Source organism: Rhinatrema bivittatum, chromosome 10, assembly GCF_901001135.1.
Source record: "Rhinatrema bivittatum chromosome 10, aRhiBiv1.1, whole genome shotgun sequence".
Lineage (NCBI taxonomy): Eukaryota > Metazoa > Chordata > Amphibia > Gymnophiona > Rhinatrematidae > Rhinatrema > Rhinatrema bivittatum.
The window spans coordinates 106918633-106946265 of NC_042624.1; the positions used below are offsets into that span (position 1 = coordinate 106918633).

General features: G+C 42.7%; 1 long non-coding RNA gene across 1 annotated transcript; it reads right to left on the reverse strand.

Moving 5' to 3' along the window:
* Positions 1-11194: 11194 nt before the first annotated feature.
* LOC115100302 lies at positions 11195-27245 on the reverse strand. Its single transcript, XR_003859025.1, has 3 exons — positions 27083-27245; positions 13354-13484; positions 11195-11567 (listed from the first exon to the last, which is right to left on the reverse strand). It is a non-coding gene; the product is annotated as an uncharacterized LOC115100302 (long non-coding RNA).
* Positions 27246-27633: the final 388 nt, after the last annotated feature.

Below are 27633 nucleotides of genomic sequence, written 5' to 3' on the forward strand. Positions count from 1 at the left end.
GGTGCCAGCAGAAATTAGCGCCTACCTTTGGGTAGGCGCTAATTTCTTAAAGTAAAATGTGCGGCTTGGCTGCACATTTTACTTTCTGTATCGCGCAGGAATAACTAATAGCGCCCGCAACATGCATTTGCATGTTGCGGGCGCTATTATGTTTGGGGGGGGGGTTTGGACGCGCTATTACCCCTTACTGAATAAGAGGTAAAGCTAGTGCATCCAAAATGCGTGTCCAAATGCCAGCTAATGTACTGTATCAGCCCGTATGTTTCTCAGGGGGCTGCTGGATTGCTGGAAGAATCTTCCATACATCACATTTTTTTTATATAAGAACAGAGTGAGCCTGAGTGACCTAGCGCATGACTTTTTGGTGTGAACTAGATAATTTTGCATTCTTGAATACTTTTTGCCCCAAAAGTGGTTTAAAAATCCTTAGTATATGATTTATTCTACAGAAGACTGCCGGTTTAATTATTAGCTGAGCCTGTAGTGGTTCTGATAACTCCTTCCCTTTTACACATTTACAAATTGTGCTGGTACTATGAGTGGATTTGGGATACGTTTTTACCTTGCCATTTTATTTTTGAGCCAGCTGGCAACTTTAATTGTTAATTGTGCAAGACTGATATTTTGCTTATATCAACAGAAGGAGAAAACTGGCGGGCGGCACTCCCTCATGTGTTGCTAACATTAAAAGGCTATTCTAGTTTTTGCTCATTTTAAAATGGCCCTTCACTTTTTATGACCATGCTATCCCGGGAGGGCTGAGAATCCCACATAGTTCAAAAAGTAAAGGTCATCTCGCCTGTGGTTTTTGGGGGAAAAAAAAAAAAAAGCAAGCATTGAAAAGCACCTGATGACTTTGCGTCGCCAATGCTAATCGAAGGGCAGCAGGAGAGGAATTTGGTGGCTGGATAGGATACGCGCAGGGAAAGCAGTGCCACGAGAAACTCCTGGAGCAAGCTGAAATGGAGCGCGCGAGGCTGCCCGGCATTTCTCCGTCGTCCTCTGCGCTTGTTGCGTAGAAATGGAGAACACGTGGCTTCCTTTCGCTGCAGCTAGGGATGCGCTCCCTGAGGGCTCAAGGGGGAGTGATGGCGCCTCCGGTGCGAGGGGAAATGTCGAAACCTCGCAGTGGCCTGCGAGCTCATTTCCATCCCCCTCACCCCCTTTTGGTACCGCAGACAGAATGGGCCGAGTGGCATTTCGCATTACCGAGCTCCAAAGCTGTATATTTATTTCTACAAGGCCTGCTCAGAGCCATGTGGAAGCGGCCGAGCCTCCGGTCTCTTTTTAAAGTCCACCCGCCGCCCGGTCTAACGTAAGCGCCTGTCTAGAGGTGTGAAGTTGATTTTTCTTTCTTCTACCACCCTTCAGGGATGTTTTTATGGAAACGGCAGTTTTCCTGTTCCGCGGCGCTTGGCGGGTCAGTTTCCAAGTCTGCCATTTGCCTTGATTATGTGGCTTTCCTGTTCATTTTTCTTCTTGTTTTTGCAGAGTCTGTGGGCCAGACGGTCTCAGGTGCACTTAGGAAACAGTTCGAGGCCTTGCTCAGGCTTTCTCGCCGCCCAGGCCGTCTCATTCTGGGCGTCTGGAAGACATTACCCAGGTTTTTGAGGATGCTGAAGAGATATTATTTTCCTGCCTTACTTACTTACTGCTTTGAACCTGATCTGGACGGGTAACACACTCTGGTAGAACTGATTTACACTCCATATTTAGCTCAGGTGTGGATTTCCTTGGCATAAGGCAGTGATCTTTGCTATTTTTCAAGCAGGGGGGGGCCATTTTGTCAAAGAAAACATCAGTGGGAGAAGCAAGAGCTTCACCAGACAAAGCAGCTGACACCCTGGGCCTGGGCAACGAGTGGGCGGGGGTCCCCCCCTCCAATGATGTGGCCGGCCCAGGGGAGGAGGGTCCCTCTTCGCTGGTGCAGTCTGCCCTGATGCTCAGGCGCTTTCAGAGTGACTCCTGTAACTAAAACAAATTCTGTTCCCCATTGCTTTACTTCCTCTCCCTCACATCCCACACACTGACCTCCCCCAATATACCAATCCATGGCAGCCAGTCTCAAACCCCCCCAGTCCTCTCCAAGCCGGCTTTCCCCACCAGTTTATTAACCCCACCACCACCACCGCTTTTTCTGGAGAATTGCTGTCGGTGCTGCCTCCAGAGCAGCTGTTCTGCTTTCTTCCGGCTCCGAATGAGTTTGGGGGTCACGCGTTGTGCTGAACTCCCGTACCGTTCTCGCAGCCCCATGAGAGTAGCGCAGGAGCTCGGGCGCTGTGAGCATCGAACTCGCTGAGAGCCATGCGCTGCAGATAGGAAACAGGACAGCTGTCAGAGAAGGTGGGGGGAGAGTGGGTACTGAGGGAAGAGTCAGGGTCAATGGGAGCCGTCGCTGGCTCCCTGGCCTTAACTGTGAAAAAAAATAAAATGGTATAAGGTTAATGTTTGCTTCTGGAGGTACCGTTACCCTCAGTCAGAGACAGAATGGCGCTGAGCGAGTCGGAGCTGGAACTGGGCTCTCTCTCAGGCCCTACTGATCTGTTGGTAACGTTTGGTGGGGAGGCGGGGTTACGGAATACATTTCGTTAGCTATGGAAGCTTTTTGGCTTTTCGCTCTTGACACTTGTGTGGAGTCCATCCTTCGTGGTGATGCAAGAAAAAGGGGAAAAATCCAGGCCTACCCACAGGAAGGCCTTTGATGGGCAGCCCAGTCAGAGCTCATGGACTCAATTTTCTTGTCTTACTGCTTGCAAGTTGGCTGTCACTAATGGAGTAACTTTTCAGTAAGCCGCCTGACAAAGTGCACAGGTGCTTTGAGTGGTCTTTATTATTATTATTATTATTATTATTATTATTAAATACCCACACATTTTCGCCTCTGATCACATTGCGCTCACAGAAATACTCTTTTTACAATGGCTAAAGACACACGCGTGCGGTGAAAGTTAAACGTGTACTTTTATTCAGCTGAACACCCAGCTAGGCAGATTCAGCCATTCCACTCACAAAATCCTCACTTTTACCTGTGGAGTTCCTAACTAAGCCTTTGAAAGTGTAACGCCTATAGTAGATATTTCTGCACTCCTTCGAAAACCAGAAGGTCTCCGGGCCTCGGTTTTCAGTGCTCCCCAGATGATTTCCAGCTTTACGGAAGCCAGTTGGATTTTATATCTGGTTTTCTTTTGAATGTTAATAAGTGTTTATCAGAAATTTCATGCTGCATGACGTTTAGCAAGTCCAGATAAATCAAATTTCGTTTGTATCAGTGAATCAGATTAAATGCTCAGCCTGTTTTGAATGGGACCCATAATTTTTAAGCTTTATGTGAAGTATCTGGGGGCTTTCTTTTTTTTTTGTAAACTCTTGTTTGTTCATTTTCTCCACATACAAATAAAACATCATACAGAAAAATACAAAATAATCCCTCCCACCCCAAAATACCCATGAACTCAACCTGTTTCTAATTCTTCTTACAGTTTTCCTCACAAACAAGACTTTGAGAAATATAACTTATGTTGTGGTTATAAACAATTCCATATATCGTTAAGAGTTCAACACTAGGCCCCTAGCTTTCTGCAAAAGAGACATCAGACCCTCCAAAAGTCCATAAATATTTCAAGTTTCTTTGGTATTTTTAAGAGAGAGGAATTTAAAAAAAAATCAACAGTTTGTGTAGATGGAGTTTCCTTTGGACTGAGGTAGATCTTTCTTGTACTATCCAGCAGGCCAAGATTGTTTTACTGGCCAGTAGAAAAGGTTTCCACAGGATCAATCAGCGGCTTTTCTTCAGTGAAAGCTCTTCCTCATCTAGGATAACAAATAAACAAAATTGTGGAGTCCTGAGGAGCTTAGGTTTCACCAACTTGCCCAAATAAGGCAATATTCCTGAGCAGAAACTCCTGGATCTTTAGAAGAGCTCCACTAAGTGAGAAAGTAGGAACCTCTTTCTGTATTACATCTAATACACATGTCAGAGCAGAGCTTGCTTGTCAGTTTTGCTCTAAATGCCCATGCTTGGGGAGGATCCAGGTGAGTTATACATTTAAATTGTTTTAAAATCACATTTTCAGATATCTCCTTCATGTTGGTAACACTCTTGTATTGTAAGCTGGATTTCTTTATTTGATTGCCATTTGTTCAATAAAGGTTCAAAGACCTTATCTGTTTTTTATATTTCGTAGGGCTTCATTCAGTGGAGCCCGAGAGCCTTCCTTTGCGCATGCATTAAACAGAGTACAGCCACGATGTCTCTTCTAATATGAAAATGTGGATAACTATGAGGAAACTTGTTGATATAGTGCCTTGCCTGCAAATAATGCGTGAAAAGTCTCTGCCTGGTAAAGAGTATTTAGCCACTTGATCCGATTCTCCGACTTTCCACTTTATAAAAAGGGTGTTATCGTGTGTTATGGACAAGATGGAGCTGAACTGGAGAAAGTATAGAGCATTTCTTAAAGTATGGGCTAAGTGCTTGCATTTGCTCCCACACAGAGCTGGAAGTATGATTCTAAGTGACTTGCCTAGTGTATGTTTGCATATGTGGTGGCGGCGGCAAAATTGATATAAACACGGTGAACATGTTTCACATCACAGAGGGAGGGGGGTCTTACACTGGTAAATGTTCGTTTTGTAGTCATACTTTTCATTCTAAGAACATAAGAACATAAGAAAATGCCATACTGGGTCAGACCAAGGGTCCATCAAGCCCAGCATCAAGCCCAGCATCCTGTTTCCAACAGTGGCCAACTGTACCAAGAAGTAATATAGTACGATGGCTTGCATCGCCTGCTGGCAGACAGAAACTTGCCCGGTATCAGAGATGTTGTATGAAAAATTTCAGTAAAAAAGATTTGAACATAAAAAGGATATTATTTATCCCTGATGGGAATTGAAGAACTGTTACTAGGGCTCTTAAGTTTTTTGCTGAGCATGTTCCATGCTTTCCTACTAGAGGATACTGATAAGTTCTTTTTAATTTTGTCCGGTAGTTCCTCCCTTATCACTTGTAAAATGTTATTTCCAAGTGAAAGGATAGGCCCATGCCTGCAGAACGTGCAGAGGGGAATAGTCGTAAGGTTTCTTTTAGCTAATCCTGAGCGTGCAGGCTAGCGCTTATATTCCTGAAGATTTGGGCATGCTAAGCCCCCTTGAGTATATGATCTCATCAGAGTTTGTAAAGGGACCCTTGCCCTATGTGTCCTCCCCAAAGACATTTTCTAATGTTTTGTTGAATTATCTTTAGCTCTTTTTTTTTTTTTGTAACCAAATTGGTGAAAGTTGTAAAACATATAACCATTTTGGTAGTTCCGTCATCTTATACAGATGGATTTTCCCAGTCAGTGACAGGGGAAGATTACACCAGTCCGCAGTATTTGTCTCATATTGGATTCATAAATCTGCTCCATTTCCCCTTCAACCCATTTCAGGGGAAAGGGTTCATTCCGTGAATTCCTTAGATTATCAACATCCAGCATCTCAGATTTTTCCAGATTTATCTCACCCTGAGCAAGGAGCGCAGTGGTTTTGTAGTTGCATCATAGCTTTCAAGGAATCCTGTGGAGATGTTAAGAACACTAATGCATCGTCTGCGAATGCTGCAACTTTGAAAACTTGGTTTCCCGCCTTAAATCCCTGAATAGCCTCACTTTGATCTATCTTTCTCAATAAGGGGTCAACAGACAAAATGTATAGCAGGGGAAATAATTGGCACCCCTGTGTCGTACCTCATTGTTAAGAGATTCCGCCGATATTTGACCATTTGCTACAATGGAACACTTAGGGTCTGTAAAAAAAAAAAAAAAAAGAAATAGCCCCAAAAACCTCTGCACTAAAATGTTATAATGATCTGCATTTAGTCCATCTGGACCTGGTGCTTACAGTTTTTACCAGATCGTCTTACATTGATGATTTCTTACAATTGGATTGGCCTGTTTATTTTGACTAATTGTTCCATCATTAATTGAGGTAGCGGGATCCCTTTAAAAAAACTTTGTCTTCACAGATGTTTTCTCCCTCCTGTGAATTTCCTGCGAATGGCACATATTTCAGCACTCCTAGTTGCTCTCTTCCATTAGGTTCCTTCCTTGATTTGTTACATGAACTGAAATTGAGTCTGTGGAATAAAATTGCTACATCTGATGAATTTTTTTTTTTTTTTTTTACTTATGGCTGATGTAAAGTAACAGTGTCCAACCCAGTCCCTAATTTAGTTTCTTAGTCTCAGCTTCTGTTTTTTTTGGATACAAGCAATAGAAGGTTTATGACTGCAATGCCTACAGGATCTTTTTCCTCTCTTAGGGGAGCCTTGCCCTGCCTCGTTCCAGGAGATACATCTAAGGGTGTGAGCCGTCTAGAATAAGTATCTTTAAGTAAGCCTCACCAGACAAGTCCCCCAGCCTAGGCCGACAACCCATATATCCAACTCCCAAGGGGTCCACAAAATAGCTGGGTGGACATTCCAGACTTCTATATGTGTGTCTCGTATGTTAAGAGAGACATGAACCCCTTGTTCCCTTTTCCCCACCTCTCCCGCTGACATCCCTTTTATTCATTTTCATTCTTCCAATACCTTCCCTCCCTCTCTCTCTCTTTTTATCCCCCACCTTCTTAACTGTTCCCCTAACCCTTTTCATTAACCCGATAATCAGTCCGCTCTTAAAGATCTGTACCGAGACGTTCGGGTCAAAATGTAAATGGGAAGTTATTACATTACGCACGGAAACATTACTTTATCAAAAAAAAGAACTTGTTGGAGCCTTTCACGCTGTGCGTAGCTGTGCATTTTGTGATCACTTAAACCAGAAGAATAACCTATGGCCTTTCGCACATAGCGACATTGCATATTATCCATAACTATAACCAATAAGTGTAATAGCTCCACCGTTTATGGACTGCGGCCTTTAGTCCTCAATACACCCGCTGCCGGAGTGCGCCTTGCACAGAGACAGAAACTGTGCTATATTGTTACCTCACTTCATTGAACCCTGTTGTTTTCTCACTTAAACTTTCTTACCATATTTTCAGTCCTAGTTGGTTAACCAGCATGTCTTTATCTCTGTGAGAAGTGCTCTACTTAGCTGTCGGGAGTTTTGTGTGACTCCTGCCCTCCCATGACTGCTGAGATTCTCGCGTCTGAGGGTCCTCATCCCTAAGCTGCAATACATACCGTACATGCCAGCAACCCAAGGTAGGGATTTGTTGGATTTGGTTCAACATCTTAGCCCCTTTCTCCCTAACCTACAGCTTAGGATGGTGGTGCAGGCTTCCGTGGTCTCCAGGAATGATTATTGTATTTCTATGTTTTTTTTTGGGGGGGGGAGTCTTCCAGTGAAAGTTTACATCTTTCACAGCGGATTCAAAATGCTGCAGCGCAGCTGGTCAGTGGTATTCCTCAGGGAGATTGTGTCTCCCGTTTGAGCTGGCTTTCGTTGGCTTCGCACACCTTCAGAGCCCAGTTCAGGGTTCTCTGTTTGACTTTCAGGGCTCTGCTTAACATGGGCCCACGCTGCTTGGCTGAAAGAGTGAAGCTGCATGTCCCAACTAATAGTCTTAGGTTCAGGGGAACGTTTTGTTCCTGCTTCTTCCTTCTCCCAGGGAATTCAGATGAGTGCACACTGGAGCACGGGCGTTATTATGGAGCTCCCTCTGGAAGAAGCTGTGTTTAGAGAGAAATTATTTAAGGTTCTTGCTCGGCTTTTTCCCCACAGTGATGTTCGTGGTAGAATTTTCTGTCTGTATCTTGAGGGCTGGGTGTTGTTTTGGTATCGCAAGACTTTGGTTTGCTTAAAATGTACATCGCCTCCAGCTTCACTTAGGCGATTAAATTTAAATAAACAAAACAATCACATCTTGCAGCTGCTACTCACAAATGAACAGCAGATGGCGCTGTTGCACAAGTCAACTCTGTGTGTATTTAGCAGCGCTGCAATATATTTTTTCCCCCACAAATTAACATCTCTTCCCGAATCTCTTACTCTGAATGCTAAACTCTTTGACATACCGACACGTGCAATCTTTTGTAGCATCACATCCAACAAACACACCAATACCTCAGTGCTGCCAACCCATGCCCTCAAGGTGTCAAGTCTTTGTCCAGATATGTTAATGTATGTCCTTCTCTGGCAGAGTAAGGATCGCAAGCAGGACTGGACCCAATGATCATGATGATGTGCGTGGAGGACACAGTAATCCAGCTTTTTATTTCAGGGAGCCCATACAAACATGTGAACCATCCTAGCAAATGATTTAATTGTTACTGGAAATTTAACCACAAGGAAGGGTAATTACAGGTAAGGAAGGTGGATGAGTTAGCACCAGCTAGAGAATTTAGGGGAATTGCTACATGTGCCAGAGCTTTTTCCTAGGCCACTCCAGCCCTATGGAATTCCATCCCCGCGCAGCTCAGATGTGAGGTTAATATCTCTGTGTTTAGGAGAAGCAGTTGAAAGGACTATTTTTAAAAAGAGGCTTATGGTTGAGTCGTGTTTATTTCTTGCTGTATTTTGATCATTTGTTTATTGTTTTTGTGGTTTTATTTTTAATAAATATTAATGTTTTATGTAATCTGCGCTGGGCCAAATCATTTTGGGAAATTGCAGAATACAACATTTGTAATAAATAAATAAAAAATGAAACTGAGGGCCTTTAACCTAAAGCAAGACCAAAATGTATGTTGAAGATAGCTCCATGGCTCAATTCATAGCACTGGAAAGGAACAGACTTTTTTGTTTGATAGGATTTTCTGCACTTGGAGGGTTCAGTCTCAGGCAAAGGGAGGGAGGAAAGGTGTCTGCCACTACAGACCAGACCAGTGCTATGGTAAATCCGTAGAGGAAACTTCCATCCAGCATTCAAGTCGGCCATACTGGGTCAGACACAAAAGGTCCATCATCCTGTTTCCAATAGTGCCCAATCCAAGTCCCAAGTACCTTGCAGAATCCTAAACACTAGATGGATCCCATGCTACTAATGCCCAGGGATATGTAGTGGCTTTCCTCAAGTCTATCTGGTTGATAGATTATTGACTTCTCCTCCAGGAACTTGTCCACACCTTTTTTTAAAACCAGCTACACTGACAGCCTTTACCACCTCCTCTGGCAATGAATTCTAGAGCTCAATTCTGCCTCTGAATTTTTTTTAAATGTGCTACTTGCTAACCTCATGACATCTCCCCTTGTTTTTTTTAATTTATTGAAAGAGTAAATAACTGATTCACATTTATCCATTCTATTACACTCATGGTTTTGTAGACCTCTGTCATATCCCCCCTCAGCCGTCTCTTCTCCAAGCTGAACAGCCTTAACGTCTTTAGCTTTTTCTCATAGGTGAGCATTACCTTCCTTTTATCATTTTGGTCACCCTTCTCTATACCTTTTCCAATTCAACTATATCCTTTTTCAGATGCGGCAACCAGAATTGCACACAGTGCTCTAGGTGCGGTCTCACCATGGAGCGACACAGACGTATTATGACATTTTCTGTTTTATTCACCATTCCCTTCCCAATAATTCCTAGCATTCTATTTGCTTTTTTGATTGCTGCTGCACACTGAGCTGAGGATTTCAAAGTATTGTTCATGATGCCTAGATCATGTTGCTGTGTGGTAATCCCTAATATGAAACCTAACATTGTGTAACTACAGCAAGGGTTTTTTTCCCCTAAATACATCACCTTGCACTTGTCCACATTAAATTTCATCTGCCATTTGGAAGCCCAATCTTCCAGTGTCACAAGGTCCTTCTGCAATTTATCACAATCCTTTTGTGATTTAACAACTCGGAATAATTTTGCGTCATCTGAAAATGTGATCACCTCACTTGCTGCTCCCTTTTCCAGATCATTTATATATATATATATATATATTAAAAATCACCAGTCCCAGTACAGATCCCTGAGGCACTCCACTGTTTACCTTTCTCTACTGACCAATTAGTCCTTCTTTTTGTTTCCTGTCTTTTAACAAGTTCACAATCCACAATAGGACATCACCTCCTATTCCATGACTTTTATTTTTCTCAAGAGTCTCTCTTGAGGGACTTTATCCAATGCCATCTGAAAATCCAAATACACTAAATCCACTGGCTCACTATTATCCACATTCATTAACCCCTTCAAAAAATGTAACAGATTTGTGAGGCAAGACTTCCCTTGGGTAAATCCATTCCGGCTGTGATCTATTAAACCATGTTTTTCTGCTGTATATGTTCTGTGATTTTGTTCTTTAGAAGAGTTTCTACAGTTTTTCCCGGCACTGAAGTCAAGCTCACCGGCCTATTGTTTCCCTCATCACTTCTATGGTTTTCCAGAGCACGTGCACTCTGTGCAAAGCAGCAAAGCCACAGTAAAACAAAACCATTTGGTTATATGTCATTATGTCAGATGTTTTCTTTTTAGTTCTATAGAGGTTTTAGTGAAGCATGTGTCATGTTTATGGGCTAGTAAAGAAATATGGTTAAAAGTAAATCTAAGTTGATATATATCTTATAGTACTACTTGTTGCCATGAGTGTAATGGATGCCTGAGACAGTTTTTTTGTTAGATTGCTATATTGTGTTATGCTACTGTAAGTATAGATAAAGGAATTTCTATTCACTTAAGCAGGGTTTCACAACCCAGTCCTTAGGACACACCCAGCCAACCAGATCTCTAGGACATCCAAAACGAACACGCACGAAACAGATCCGTATGCGCTTCCTCCACTGTACGCAAATCCATGTCTTGCACGCTTACCATGGACACCCTGAAATCCTGACTGGACGGGAGTGTTCCCAGGACTGGGCAAAGAACTACCAAGCCAAAGTATTAAGGATGTATATACAATAGATTGCAGCTTCCTGTTGGGAATAGCTCATCTAATGATTTAATAGAAAGAGATCCACTTAATAGTTCCTGAATCATCAGCCAGAAGACATGTAGGTTCCAGATAAGCCAGTCAGTGAGACAGCATGCCATCTGGTCTAATCAATAGTATTGTTTTAGAATGAAACAGAACACTCAATTTATCTTGTAGCATTGTTTCGGTGCCCTTGAAAGTTGGATCTATCTCAATGTATCTTTTCTTGGAAAATCATTTGAAAGCTAAAGTAACACATATTAATTGGATCGATGACCTGATATGATCCCCATAAAAAAACTGAATAGATTTCCAGGGTTTTCAAGCCCTTTATTCTTATCATAAACATTCTTCTTTAAAATGACCCTACAAATGTTATTTACACACAGCAAGATTAAAAAGAGGACAGGGATTTGAGAACTTAAATGCAAGAGCTGGTTAATCCCATCATCCAAAACCAGCCTGGGAAGTTGGTGTGATCATTATTCGATCTGTTTCCTAGCAAGTAGTTCAGTCTTCTGATGCAAAAACAAACAAAAAAGGTGTCTATGGCCTGTGTTATCAAGGGTGCTTGTGTTGTCCCAATAAACCACAAGCAAGCAAAACCAAAGCATTTATAGATGCTGAGCAATGTAGCCATAATAACTCAACATAGCCATTGTGCTCATCCAAACGGCAGCAGGCATGACTCAGCTCACTGCATGGAAAGTGCTGGGCGATATTAAAATTATATCTGTGAATGGAAGGGATAAGACAGGGTGTGCATTACTAAACATATTTTATATTAGATATGCCACAGCAGTAACATTTCCTACTTAGCTTCAAACTGTGCAGCAGTAAACACTCATTTTCCTTTCATCCTCAGGTGTATATCTGTCTCGGGGAACAATATAGGTCAAACTGGGGGTAATTGTAAAATATATCCAGCCACTACAACTGATATCCAAAAGCAGATGGGTTCCTAGTTGGGTGGGTAGCCCATTCAAACTCTCTCTTTGCCTACCAGGACCATCAGCCCAGATCCTCTAATAGCTGGGATTGTAAGGAAGGAATTTGTGGTATCTTTTTATTTTTATGTACTTTTTGTCATTTATATTCTGCTAGTCCAAATAAGATCTGAGTGGAGCTCATCTGCCTTCATACTCGAGCTTAAAGAAGGCTTCACACCCCCGTGTTTCAACTTTCTTGCTTCTCTCTCTAGAGCTATGGAGCTGCAGTGGCTTTGGGTGGGAGACACAGCCCCCTTCACCGTGGGCTACTCTAATAGCATTCTGCATCCAGCCAAGAGGAGTCACAGGCTGATCATCTCCTGAATCTCCTTTACCTCTGAGAGCTGTACATTATGCTTTCCTTGGGATTCTGAGGAGAGAATTTTCAAAGAGTTACGCGCTTAAAAAGAAGCACATATGTGCTTAAGTAGCATGTACTCACGTAATCGCTATTTTATAAACATCGAAAGTATGCGCGTATTTTAGGTTTCATGCGCACATATATGCATGAAAAAAGGGAAGGCAGGGATGTTTTACCCTTTCTGAAGTTGCAGGAAATGGCAAACCTTGGCATAAGGAAGTGGGGGGAGGGAGGTTCCCAAAAATTCAGCAAGGAAATTAACGTGCATGAGTCATGGATTATTTTTTTTTTATGGTCTCCTCTTTCCACCAAATTAAATTTCACCCTGTCGTGTTCTGACCATTTTGGAAACAACCTTTGCCTCCAACAGTTAAGACCAGTAGCATCAACTTCTGATGGCTGTGGTAGACTCTTTAGTTCATCCCATCTTGGCTTAGAGTGACTCGGAGGAATATATATATACTTATTTCAGATCTAAAACACTTTCCAAGTCCTTGAACACACATGTAATTATAAAATAGAATGCCGATACAATTACACAATAGATCATTGAACAGTAACAGCCTGAAAATCTAACTTTGAAGTGCCTGAAAAGTGTAATATAAATCAAATAAATAAATAACTTCCAGTTACTAACGGGTTCTGCATAGGCAGTACAAATTTCCTCTCGGAAAAACTCACTGTATTTGACTACAGAATGACAAAGCAGAAGGACTTTAGTAAATGGCTCCTCTCCTGATTGCAAGCCCCTTTCATAGGCTGCTGTTGAAAAGGGTAAGGGGCTACATAAGAGTCTAGCACTGTGCAAGCCCAAACAGACACCAGATGGCACCAGTAGCCTTTTTCTGAATAATCAACTCTGCAGGCTTATCTCTGCCAACTCAGAAATAGGATCTTATAAAACAGGCTTATTAAATCTCCGAGGGCCTTGTTGAATAAAGATTTTTCCATAGACAGAGATGGAAAAAAAAAAGTCTATTTTGAGTAAGGCCCTAAGTTTTCTGCTAAAGTTTACTTCTGATTAAGGGACCTGTCTGGTCTCGAAGGCTCATGGGAGTAAGCCGAATAAAAGGTGCCACAACCTAAAAAGAATCCAGTTTTCGCTACTAAAACTGCACAGTTTATTACCATGCCAATGGTTCATAATAGAAATCTGCCAACAACGTAACTGTTGAAATAGTGCAGGGCCGGCCCGGTGGCTCAGTGGTCATGCTGTTCATTGCCATCCAGCGAGCCACGGATTTGATTCCCGGATCAGGTCTGCTGGGTTTGGGGAAGCTGCAGAGGCGGTAGGGAGCACCTGGAAGAGAGGTAGGGAGGAAGCCATTAATCATCCTGTAATGGCAACACCTAGTGGTGAGATTTAAGGTCCTTGCTTGCAGGGTTCCAGGAGGTCGGAAAGAAATAATGCAATTATATATTATTTACGCCTCATACATCCGTAGCAATCAAGGCCAGTATTTCAGCACTAAGTACCAGAGTGCGCTAGCATCAACCATAAACAGGGATGGTGTCTCTTAAGGGGGGTGCCTGTTGGCACGTGTAGCCATTTTATAACTTATGTGCATATGTGCAAGCATGTTATAAAATAGCCTGAACATGGGAATATGTGAGCCCAATTTTAAGTGAGCGCCCGCTTATACCCATAAATTCTGCTTCTACTGTGTAAGTCAGGGAATTTTAAAAGGGGCGTACGCCTACACCATTGCCAGTTTCACCAGTTCATCCACCAATTTGACCAGTTAACAGCTAGATAGGTCCTCCAACACCCCCCCCCTCCCCTGGTTTGATAGCCTTCACGCCACTCAGTTACCCCAGACCCTTAAATCACCACAGTTATTGCAAGCATTTATTTTATTTTAACTCGCACCTCGTCCAAAGCAGAAGTAAGCTTACGTGCCACTGAACCTGGGCGCACGCCCAGGCGCTACATATTTATATGCACATCTCTTTGCCACGCCCCAAAATGCCCATGGCCTGTCCAGACCACGCCCATGCCCCACCCCTTTCTGAAAAGGTTTGGGATCAGCATGCAGTGGGAGAGACGTGCGTATCTGGGCGCCTTTTAAAATTCAGTTGGCACATGCCAGCCTGACAAGCGTGCGCATCCCCAATTGATGCGTGTGCCAGCATTTAAAATTCAATTTACAGTGTTTATTGCACATACTAATGGCCAATGTTAATGACATGCTAATGAGGGCAATAAAGTGCACACATACTTTACTTGTGGACAGACTGCAAAAGCTTAACTACATCTCTCCCTAGGTGGTAGTTACAGGTTTGTTTTTTGGGTTTGTTTTTTTTTGCATTCATGGTTTTGTGAAGTAATTTGTGCCCATGCTTTTTCACTGCACTAATAGATAATGAGCTGTTTTGCATGATTTTAAAACTCATTAATTAATTAGCATAGCTTTTGCATTAAAACTCTTGCAAACTAGTTTTTGAGTGTTAAGTACCGTTTGTGTATAAACTCAACAATGTCTTTAAAGGGTGTTAACGTGTAAAAAACTATTAAGCACTATAGTACATTGGCCCATAAGCATTACAGTAGTCCATTAAAATACATTGTTAGAGGTTATTAAGCAATTGACAGGTGATATCTTTTCACCTGTTCATTTTATGTATGAACCAATGTATTGACTGTGTTTCGTTATTTAAATGTTTGAGATTAGAACAATAATAAGATATCACCCAAAACTTTTATTTCTAAGTGCGAGCAGGACAAAGCAGGCAATTTCTCATCTTTATTTGCTGTTGAGAAAATGTGAGAATTTCACCTCTGGAGCTTGCATCCAAGTCCGTTCGTTGTTGTTGTTAAAATGACATGAATGTGGTAGTTTGTTATCCCATTGTGATTTAGCAAACACTTGTCCATATTATGTAACCAACATGCTGGGAGGTAGCACAGGCTCATTGCAGATCACGGCAGTAATGAAAATATGATATAAAAGAGGCCTGGCCTGTTTTGAGGGTCCTTTGTACATAAGCTGACTGGTCTCTGGGAGCACCGTTAGAGAGGGTATATCAGGGTGAGTTAAGTCAGTATACTCCTACTCCCAGTGTACCTATGCCAATCACAGACTATTCAACCTAATCTTTATCTTTAGGGACATCACCCTGGGTTCAACACATCCCTAAATCAGGATTACTAGAAAAGGGAAGGTTATAATAACCATGAACGGAAAATACTGCAATCCCCTATTTCTTATATGCTTGCTCTCAGTACCTGCTTCAGGCTACTGTCAGTAAAGAGGAGATACTGAACTAGATGGCCTCACCCAATCTGGCAATTCCCATTTCCTTACACTATGAATCCTCAACTGCTCTCCTGGCTGGCTTTTTTGTTGCATGGCATACATATTTATTTATAATCTGCAGTAAACGGTTGCCTGGAACCTAACCTTCCCTGTACTGATTTTGGGATTTCAGACACTATGGGGGTCATTTTCAAATGCATTTATAAATGGGCTTTTGAAAATTGCTACAATAGTATGTTATATTTACACACAATTGCTTTAAAAAACAAAACAAAACTGTGCTTTAGATCTAAATAACGTGGAATGCGCAACTTATCCAAAGGCATAACGCAAACCTGCACTCTCATGTCATTGCCTTGACCTTTAGTTTAATCAATGTATTTGTTCAATGTTCTTATCTGTCTCCCCAAAGCATTTTGATCAAACCGGAAACAGTATAAAGCATTAAACAATCTTAAAACATAAGACAAAATGCAACACGAACCACAAAACCCATTTGCAATTATCACAGCACCTAACAAAAGTGAAACGCTAGCCAAATGGGAACAGCAATCCAATATAATGCACGCAGTGTTCCCTGCCTGAGAAAACAACCATCCATGTCAGCACCTTATCAAGGCACGTTGCTAAATGTGTCCCAAGATGGGATTGAAATGCTGCTGAGAAGTAACGACATGCCTTCTTTTGTCTATTATTTGGAGTGCTGACTCTTTCTTTGGATATGTTGTCTGCACTGGGCCCTGGTGCACGTAGCTTTTTGGATGTACATTTTGCAGAATCACAAGGTCTTAACTGTGAGTTCCTTTGCATTATCCAATGCATAACCTATGAAATAATGAAACTTCTAAATGAATAATTTATCTAGCATAAATTATTCACTTTACATAATGGGCAATATTTCCTAAGCATTTTTCCCATAGATTTAAAATAGGAGAAAACCTTTAGTGCATAGGCCCCGTTATCTACTAAATTGCCATCTGCTACATTTGCAAGATTGGTACGTATTATTTATTCATGTAAGCACATGCAGAGGCTGTGGCCCAGTGACTGGCAGCAGCCAGCACTGGCAGCATGGGCGCGAACATAGAAACAGGAAAAAACAAAAGGCCCGAGTTGGATTTGGAAAACATTTTAGTTCTTTCGCTGAGTCAACGGAGTTCAGGGCCTGTGGCAGAAATAGCAGCAAAATGCCTCCTGCTGCCCAACTGCCCTGCCAAGGTCAACTGGAGGAGAACATCTACCCAGCAGAGTAGCTGGAAGGAGGAGTCCATGAATGGGATCTCCTAGAGAGGGAAGCAAATAAGGAAGAAAACTTTGTGGCCCTCAGCGCATGATGGGCTGCTGCACCGTCTGCCGTTCTGGGTGGAATATCACCTCGTGATCCTGGGAACTCTCCGGATTTGGCCCGGAGACCACAGAGTTCTGCCGAAATTACCGGGGTCTCCGGGCCAGCATCCGAAAACTCTGGGTGCGCCTTCCTGTAGAAGCAGGCCCCGGAAAATGACTGCAGGAGCCGGGCGAGTAGGAAGCGCGTCGACCCCCACACAGGCAGGAAGTAGGAAGCGCGTCAGCCACACACCAAGAAGGTTGGTCAGCATCTCTGAGGCAGTGGGGTGGGGACTGTGGTTCACCCAATTAGTCCTCTGCGGTGTCCAAAGAAACAGCCCTGCAGCAGGGCTGCCACGGACCAGGCCTAGAGGTGAGGGGGAGGCTGAGGCCGGATTGGTGTGTGTGCGAAGGAGAATGCTTGTGTGTGAGAGCCAGCGAGCATGTGAGGGTGACAGTCTGTATGTGCATGAGAAAGAAAGACAGCATGTACGAATGAGAGCTGTGTGTGTGATGGAGACAGCATGTGTGAATGAAAGCCTGTGTGTATGAGAGAGACAGCATGTGAAAGTGAGAGCCTGTGTGAGTGTGTGAGCGAGATCCTGTTTGTATGTGAGATGGGGACAGCGTATGAGAGTGAAAGCCTGTGTGTGTGTGTTTGAGGAAAAAGGGATTAAAAAGAAACATAAAAATAGACCCTAAAAAAGGAATTGGGAAAAGAACGAGGAACATGAAAAAGGAGGCCGGGACCAGCCAATTAGAAAAATAAGATCAGACAACAAAGATGAAAAAAAAACCCTAAACCATTTTGTTTTGATTTTTTAGTGATTGGCATATGCTATCTTTGGGAATGTTCATTATATATTTCTATTTTACTCTTTCTTCAGAATTCCACTGTTCAGTCTGGTTTCTCGGCCTTTCCATTTCAGTTTTGTTTGCATGTTTTTCTGTTTCTAATTTGTAGTCCCTTATTCCGTATTAGGTAAGGGTCAATCTGTATTCTGCGTATGTGACTGAGGTGCGGTATTTCTGTTAGCGCGTGCCTTCTCTGTAGGGATCTGTAACATAGTAACGACGGCAGAAAAAGACCAAGTGGGCCATCCAGTCTGCCCAGCAAACTTCCCATGGCAGTAACTGCCGCTCCATGCAGGTTACTCCATGTTTATGTTTAAGGGTAGCAACTGCCGCTCCGTGCAGGTCACCCCCAGGCCCACTACCCCCATGCTTTTTTTCATTCTTTCCCATCCTCTAGCCTTTAGTGATCCACAGTGTTGTTTATCCCATGCCCCTTTGAAATCCTTGCAGCAGTACGGCTTGGTCCTTTTCCCCCTGGGTGTTGTATTAGTGTTGTAGAGCCTGTTATAATATTTGCATTGCTGCCTTTTCATAGACAAGGTTGCTGCTGTTTGAGTCCTGAGATTTAGTGCTGGTAATGATTTGGCAAGGTTCTAGGTTCCTTTTTTTTTTTTTTTTTTTGTTTGTTAATTCACAAAAAAGGCGGATACAGTAAGGTGGCGGGAAAACGGGCGCTCAATGTTGAGCGCCCGCTTTCCTAACACGCACCCAACCACCTGGGCACACAGTGCTGTATTTAAATGAGGGGTCGTGCTGAAAAGGAGGCGCTAGAGACAACAGCGCGACCCTAGTGCCTCCTTAGCAGCGGAAGCCCAGGAGAGGTGGCTGCTCAATTTTTCGAGTATCCATTTTCCTAACCTGATCCGCCAGCAAATTTTTTTTAACCTTTTGGTTCCTCCGACTTACATCCTCCAACTTAATATTGAGAGGATATTATTTTCTGCTTTTCTGTACACTTTTTCGGACTGCTCAGAAATTAACCCCTGCTCAGGTCCGGCATGACTGGGTGTGCATACCGTGCATTTGCAAGGGGCGGCACACGGGGGGGGGGGGGAGGGGGAGTGGCAGGCCAGTGGCAGCAGCAGATGCCACAGAGTCACTGGCAAAGCTTAACCCGCCTGCGGCTGAAGGAGAGAGGTCGCAGGCTGCCCGCGGCTGAAGAAGGAGAGGCCTGTGTTTTTATTTGCGTGCACTTGCATCCGCATGCCTATGCACAGCTTCCACTCCCCCACCAAGCAGGAAGGCCAGTGGGCCGTGGTGGAGCTCAAACCACCACAGCCCAATGACAACAGGAGGCCCTGTGTGTATGTGTGTGTGTGTGTGAGTGAGTCTTGTTAGAGCCTATGTGTATGTCTGGGTGAGAGCCTGTGAGTGTTTGTGTGACAACCTATGTGCTTTGTGAGCACATATGTGTATCTGTGTATGAGAGCCTATTTATTTGTGTGTCTGTATGAGAGCCTATGTGTGTGTCTGTGTGACAGCTTATGTGCATGTGTGTGTGTGTCTATTTGTGTGCGTGTTTGTGTGCCTGTGAGAGCCTATGTGTCACATATAAGATCTCCAGGCACACATCCACACACATAATGTATCTGTGAGGGAGAAGGAGCTTGTGTATGTGAGAGAGAGTATGGGAGAGAATGAATGTGTTATTGTGCATGTGTATGAGAGGGAAGATAGCATTTGTATGGCCCTACCTCCCTCAAACCACGATTATCTCAGGGTGACTGGAAATCTAAAGATCCTAGGTATGGAAAGCAAGAGATTTTTAAATCCTTATTAGTTTTAATTATTGAGTATAATTTGATGTTTCTGCTCTTTTGAAATATTTAATTTTTTGGGCGGAATAGAACATTTTTTAATTATTTGATTTTTTATTCATCAGATGTTTTAAAATATTTTATTGGTGTTTGGGAAATTTTGGATATTCTTATTTATTAACTGGTTTGAAATATTCTTTATATGAATATGATTTTAATGTTATGATTGCTTTTCTGTTTCTTGATTTTATTATTTAATGATTTACGAAGAATGGTACTGTCTCTGTTTTTCCATTGTTGCTCTGCATGTTGAGGCTGGCTTGTTGTGGTTTCCAGTTCAGTTCTTCTCAGCACGTTTCTATTTATACTTTCTCATCTCTTCATTCTGTATTTGGGAAGGGTCTCTCTGTGTTCTGCATAAGTGATGGAGGTGAGGGGGTGGGGGCGTGTCAGTTTAAAAAAAATATAGTTTGCAGGATGGAGCTGGACTTTATTTGATGGGCTGGGACAGAGACTGAATGAATTGTAGTGGGGGGCTGCACAGTAATTGTTCACACAGGGCAGCAAAATTCCTAGCACTGGCCCTGGTTACTGAGAAGAGTATGTGTATGGAAGAGGGGAAGAACTGAGTGAGCGTGCATGTGTGTGTGAGAGGGAGTGTGGTACAACAGAATGAGCATGTATGTGTGCTTGAAAGAGTACGAGAATGAACACGTGAGTGTGTTAACGTGTGTATGTGAGAGTTTGTGCATAGGTGGGTTCCCCCGCCACTAATCCGCCACAGTCTCTGGGCGACTGGAAATCAAAATGGTCCCAGGTGTGATCATGGCCACCTCCATAAAAGCAAAATTTCAGGGTGAACAGAGCAACTGAAGAAGTCTTCCATTCTGTCCAAGAAAGATGCTGATCCTGGTTTCCCTTGCTGCAATTAATAATGAAATCACATTTTGGTAAGAAACTAAAAGTGATTTGAAGGGATCCAGTCAACAGACATGGAACATATTAAAAAAAACCCTCCACTTTGTTGTGCTCAAGCATTTTCTTATTTGTTTTTTTTCTTTCTTTCTTCAAATTGTAATTGAGTTCAGTCTACAAGGTTGAAACTAATTTACTTTAATTTTCTGTTGGATGTGTATTTTAGCCTTTGCAATGCTTGATGGCCTTTAAACAATGAAATGCTTTATTAAATTACTTCATTTAAAATGTGAGAGCCTGACTGTGGCTCACAAAACTCTGTAATGGACAATCAGGGAGATTTACCAAAAGGAAAATTCTGAGAAGAGAGAGACCCTATGAGTTCTGCCTGACAAATAGGATATGAGCCATTCAAGAATTTTACGGTTACCATCAATCCCTCCTTCTCTCAAATGATAATAGAATAGCGTGATTGACTGACAAAATCAAAAGCCACAAAACTATCCAGCAAAACTATGCCCATTGTCAATACCTCGCCTAAAAGTGTTACGGCTCGAGAGTAATAATAAATCAGTGTTAAGGGATTTTCTAAATCCAGATTAGTATGGCTCTAGCATTTGGTTATCCTGAACAAACTTTTTTTTAACTGAGAAAGGACAGATGTCTCAATGATCTTAGAAAGAAATTGTAAAAAAGATGGATGATAATTTGATAAATTAGAAGGGTCTAAACCAGCTTTCTTTAACAGTGGGCAAATTGAAGCACGCTTTAGAGAAGAAGGCAAAACTTCCTTCAGCAAGGGAAAGATTCACTAGTTTCATGATGGTTGGTACAGTTATGTGTTTGACAGCACTTCAGAATGGGGGGGGGGGGGGGGGGGTTAAAGTCACCATGCAGAAGTGTTCATAGAATAAATAATTTCAACCTCGGATTTTTCCATAGGCTGGAATTATTGGAGAATGTAAAAACCAGGCCAAGTCGCCGGAAGAGAAGAACTCAAGATGGTGGTCTGTGAATGGAGCCAATGCCATTCAAGACCCCCTCAGCTTACAGCATAAGTTGGTCAAGTCAGAGGTGTTCTGTTTAGCTCTCAAACCAAGCCTCAGCTGATGAGACTTAATGGGGATAATTTTATCAAGAGCATATAAAATGGTATTGTCCCAATTAGTTGCCACTGCTTTAAATGAAGACTCATCAAGATGAAGCAAAGCTGGCTCTAAACCAGTTTTCCAACCCTCTCCTGGAAGCACACCTAACCAGTCTGCTTTTCAGGATATCCATAATGATTATGCATGAGAGAGATTTGCATACTTTGGAGACCCGAGCTATTGCTAAGGCTCTGTCTCTTTGTACCTTGATTCACTCCACAGCCAAACTTCACAAGGGCAGATTCTCACTGCAGCATCCTAGGACAACCAGCTGCACAATCATACATAGTTCTAGTTCATAAACACTGCTTCAGTTGCACGAGTCCCCATGGAACTTCCTTCAGCACAGCTTCAACATACAGTTCAACAGGAGTTTTTATTTCTCCAGTCCGCAAACACTGCCCAAGGCTCAATCCACAGGACCTGGCTCTCCCTTCCCCCAGCATTGCTGCTTCAAATTACAGTTCAACAGGGGGTTCTATTCCTCCAGCCCCCAAACACTGCACAAGGCTTTGGCCCAGCTTAGAGGAGCCTTGTTTTCCCTTCCCCCTCAGAATTGTGTGCTGGCGTGGACTGTCACTACCCACTCACAGGATAATCAGGCTGTAAATTTCCTCTAGTTTGCTTGCTCACTACACCCTGTTACTGCACCCCCCCCCCCGCCCCCAGTCTTCTGCTCTCTCTTACGGGCCAATACAGTAAAAGTTGCGGGATTGACTAAATTAATTTATTTAAATTATGGCCCGTGGCAAAAAGAGGCGCTAGGGACACTAGCGCGTCCCTAGCGCCTCTTTTTTGACAGGAGCGGCGGCTGTTAGTGGGTTTGACAGCCGACGCTCAATTTTGCCAGCGTCGGTTCTCGAGCCCGCTGACAGCCACGGGTTCAGAAACCGGACGCCGGCAAAATTGAGCGTCCGGTTTTCAACCTGCGAGCCGATTTCAAATTTTTTGTTTTTAATTTTTAACTTTTTTTTTTACTTTGGGGGCCTCCGACTTAATATCACCATGATATTAAGTCAGAGGGTGCACAGAAAAGCAGTTTTTACTGCTTTTCTGTGCACTTCCCCGGTGCCGGCAGAAATTAACGCCTACCTTTGGGTAGGCGCTAATTTCTTAAAGTAAACTGTGCGGCTTGGCTACACATTTTACTTACTGTATCACGCGGGAATAACTAATAGGGCCATCAAAATGCATTTGCATGTTGCGGGCGCTATTAGGTTCGGGGGGTTGGACGCTTGTTTTTGACGCGCTATTACTCCTTACTGAATAAGGGGTAAAGCTAGCGCGTCGAAAATGCGCAACCAATCGCGGATTAACAGTGCGCTCCGCCGGAATCAATGGCGCCACAGAAGCCTTTTACCTGGTAGCTGGCGTACCATTGCATGGCGCCCCTCGCCTCACTCCACCATCTGCTTTCACCAGTCTTGTAGCTCCTCCACCTGATTCCAGACTCTGGTGATTTGCTTCTGGGCTGCTTCCCTGGGCCCTCTGGGAGCTGTCATTTCCCCACCTCAGCCGCTTTTACTCTGATCCTTGATTCTCTTAGAGTCTTCCTCTGGTCTGGTTTAGAGACTGGGACATGTGAGCCATTACAGTATGCAAAATCTATCTCATGCATATTCACTGTGGTGATCCTGGAAACCCAGCTTGTTAGGTGTGCCCTTAGGAGAGGGTTGGAAAACTCTAAATCTTCCTTTAGATGGTCAAGATCAGTGACCATCCTCTTACCGTATGAATGAGTTGAAGGGTCCTGAGTTTTAGAACCAACTGTAGCCAACTAACCAGATAGTTAAAAGATAGCAAAAAGTGGTCTGACCAAGGCACTTTTTCCTCTGAAAGATTTTCAAAATGGTGTTGTGCTCCTCCAAGTCACGCTTACTCCCTTACTCTTCAGGAGCTGGTGAAATGGGCTCTGCCATCCACCCTGGATCTCTTGCAGCTGGCAGGATGGACTACACAAGATTGGCAGCCAGGAAGTGCTGGCCCCTGAGTTTTGAAAATTCTCCTGTTATTTCCGTGGTGAAGAAGGTCTCCCCCTTAAAAGCTGTGCCTGAAGCAGTTGCCTCGTTGCCTTATATATATGGCCATGCCTAGGATTGTTATTCATCCCTTTGGTCTCCTACTTGCTCCTACCTTGCAGCATGGTGGGATGTCAGTAGTTGCACTTTGCTAAATGTTCTGATATCTGCTATCCTTCTTTTCTCTCTCACTCTTTTCTCTCTGGTCACTCCCATCATCTTTCTGCCTTTTATAGGCATGGATATATTGCGTTTGTTTAGGTAGGATTTAAGTGTTCTTTTCTCACCACATAATGATATATTGCTACTGTGGCTGGTCCCTGCAGGATGAGCAGCAGGAACCCCTCTACTCCTCTTTTCCCCACAAGCCTAACCAGCAGTAGTAGTATCTGCACAGAAAAGGAGGAATGCATCCACACCCAACCTCATCAAGTAAACATAAATCACTTGTTGAGTTTATTTTTTTGTTCTGTAAATAAACATTTTAGATTGTTAATATATCTGTTGTGTTTTCTCAGTTCTTGTAGAACATGTTTATTGTTGTAGTATGTACGTGGGAAATAATATGGTTGGTGCTGTGGTGATAGTGAGTGGATTGAGTTGTGTGCTTATTTAAGCCATTTTAATTCAACTTTTAAACCACTTACTCACATCATGCTATAGGTGGGCTACAACTTATTAAAGCATGCACAATAAAATTGTAATGCTTGAAAATTGATTGTATGTAGAGGTGCTACCTAGTGATTAGAGTAGTCTGTGTGGATGAATCATGCTTGTTTATATAACAGTACATTTGCAGATACAGTGGGGCAGATTTTCAAAGGGATACGCGCGTACCCCCGAAAACCTGCCCCAACCTCCCCCTGCGCGCGCCAGCCCCGGGAAGCATGTAAGTCCCGGGGCTTTGCTAGGGGGGGGGCGTGTCGGGGGCAGCGCGACATTCGGGGGCATTCTGGGGGGCATGGTGCCAATCCGGGGGCATGGCCGTGGCCTCCGGACCGGAACATGGCGCGCTGGCAGCCGGCCCGGCATGCACAAGTTACGCCTGCCTCGGGCAGGCGTAACTTTTCCAACAAAGGCAGGGGGCACGATTTTGGAGCGGCCTCAGAGGGAACGGAGGCAGGCTGCATGGCTCGGCATGCACAGGCTGCCGATTTTGCACATACTTTTGTTTGCGCCGGTTGCACAAACAAAAGTACGCGCGGGCATAGTTTTTAAAAATCTACCCCAGTGGGTGTGTTTTTATCCACAGTCATATGAATCCATAGTCTCATGCATATGTGATGTGTGCTAAACAAAAATAAATGGTTATGCTTCAAAGAGTTTACATCCATGTAGAAACTGTGTGTAGTACAAGTAAGTGAGCGTATAAGAGATGTGACTGAAAATGTGGGTGAGAAAGCAAAGGAGTAAAAATACTTATAAGATGAAAATTACAAATATAACAGAATTGAAATTAACATTTAACAAACCAAATCCTGAAAAAAACCCAACTTAAATGAAAAAAATGAACTGAAACAAAAGTGTTACTCTTGCACATCCCTATTCAATGATTTTCAGTCCTCATCGGGAAATTGAACTTTGGACCTTTAAAAGCGGCTTTTGCATGGGAAATTTAAGACAGTGTTTAAAATTATGTATACTTGTGTAGCAGAATACAAGAAGAGGATTTAGTCAGTCTACCTTTCCTACTTTTCCCCAAGTATAAAAAAAGTTTCAAAGGTGTCAGATAAAAAGTAAAGGGTGTCACTATGCTACCGTCCCGCATCATACTCGTTTTGAGCAAGAGTAAATATTTGCAGGAGTGAGGGCTCCTGGTGGTGAATACAAGTTGTACACATATTTAGGAAAATGGATGTTTGTGTGCACATCTCTGGGTGAAGTGGAAGGCATAAATGACGTGTCTAGGATGGCTCCTCCTCTTGTGCACTCTGAATATCTTTTTTTCAGGTCATGCTAAAGAATGTTAAATGAAGATTTCCAAAATACCTGCTTTTATAATTGTTTCTTTTTGAGGGTTTCAACTATTTTTCCTCCAAAATCAAGTCCAAAATTTTTCCCTATTTTCTTTCATCTCTGAAGAAGCATATGTGCTTTACAATTTTGAAAGTTTTTCATGATTATAGCATGGACAACTGAAGAGTGGGCTAAAAGAGTGAGATTTTGAAAAAGAGAGTGGTTGTAATAAAAACCGTATATCTTTTTAATGCCAAAAACTATCAAAACTATAAGATAAATTATATTAGAACAAAATAAGGTCAAAAGAAGACAGAATAGTGCCACAAATCTCAGAATTTGGCCTTTTGGGAAACCTAGAGTCAAGATTCTACCACTTCTTTTTTTTTTAGATAGAGATAATGTTAACTTAGCTTTTTATTTCTTTAAAACTGAGCGCAAGAAACAAGTTTTCTCTTATTCTCTGCAAACTTTTCTGGAGGTGTACGCCAATGCAGTTCTAGTTCAAAAGTGACATTTGACCTGCTCTAAACAGAGTCCCAGAGGCACAAAAAAAAAAAAAATCCTGGCTTGCATAATTTCCTAATCGCCTTGGAAATTGTTTGATTTTACCCTCCTGCTTCTCGCCCACAGTGCAGCGTAGAACAAGCCTCAGCCTAGACTGGCAAGCAGAAACATTGCGAAAGCAGCTTCCCTGGAAAAGACTTCACCTTACTTGAGACTAGATCAAAATCAGCTTGCTTGGAAATTATGCTTACTCCTCATATAAAATACTGCTAGTAGGGAAAACAAGGAAGCTGCAGTGTTCCTCTAGGATAGGAAAGACAATAGCCCATGAATCTGTCTGCAGGTAAAGAGAAATCTGGAAGAATTTCAGATAGGAGAGCTATCTGCCATATCTCAGTGTCCATGTTGGTTTTTTTTCCCCCGACCAGATACTGTGCCTGCAATTAAGAGAGGCTGAAGCAGCCAACTGGATTGGTCAGTTCAGCCTTACTGATGCACGAAGTCCTTCTGTGCAATACGTCATTGAAGAAAGAGTTTGAACTGGGCCCTTTGGACATAACTATGTTAATGGACAAACTGGGCCCTTTGGACATAAAATGTTAATATTCTTTCTTTAATTTCCTCCCCTTTCAGTTCCTAGTTATTTTTCCTTGTTTTTTGTAACTTTCTCACATCCTAAATATTGTTATAATGTTTTTATTTGTTAAGTTTCTTATTATATTTGATGTCGAATTGGGAAATGTTTCTACCATGTTACTCTCTGCAGTTATTCACATTGTTAATTGTAAACCGGGTTGATGTGATTCATATCATGAAACTCGGTATAATAAAAATAATAAATAAATAAATAAACTAAGCGCCCCCCCCCCCCCCCCAAAAAAAAAATAAATTTTGCATTAGGCATGGCTTATCTGGAGCATTACAATTAAGACCCAGGGATGAACCAAAGGAAGATACCTCCATCCTGAGGAGGGCGCTGCCAACACAATGAGTTACTATGCTATAATAATTACTAAGTCTTTTGAGAATTTCTAATATAAGGGGAAAAAAATTGCTTTTCAGTAAGTCACTGTATGAGCTTGAACAGTTCAGGCACTCTCCTAGTACTTAGTTCAGCTAAAATGCTTGTAACAGCGAAACACATATTGACGTCACATACTACAGTGCTGCTGTATCCACTGACGGGTGCCACGGACGGGACAGCAGCGTTTTAAATGTGTGGCCGCTCTCGATGAGCCTCGCCCAAGAATATGTAGGAAAGTAAATCAGGTCGCATTGAAGCAGGAGACGTCAGACACAGGCATAAAGAATGGGGAGCTAAGGAAATATGACCAGAAACGGAGCCAAGAAGCAGCCAAGCAGCTGTTCTGATTTTGAAGCCCTTTTCCTGTCACCAGGAATTGAGCACCGGAAGCGGTACCTGTGCACAGTGTGCAGTAATAAATACGTGAGTAGCTGCAATAGATCATTTTTGCATTCAATCAATCCCTGCTCCTTTCACCATTACTTCCCGGTTTCTGCACTATTAGAAACGCACCTGGGAAGCTTTGTAACAGAGTTTCAGTAAATGTTAATTTGGAATGAATTATTTCACTTAAGAACTTCATAACACAGGACTTCCAAAATGTTGTCTTTCTGGGTTTTTTTCTTTTATATTAAAGGCATGATTTTGACTTCTAAAAAGACGGGCAAATTTGGATGCGTGACAGT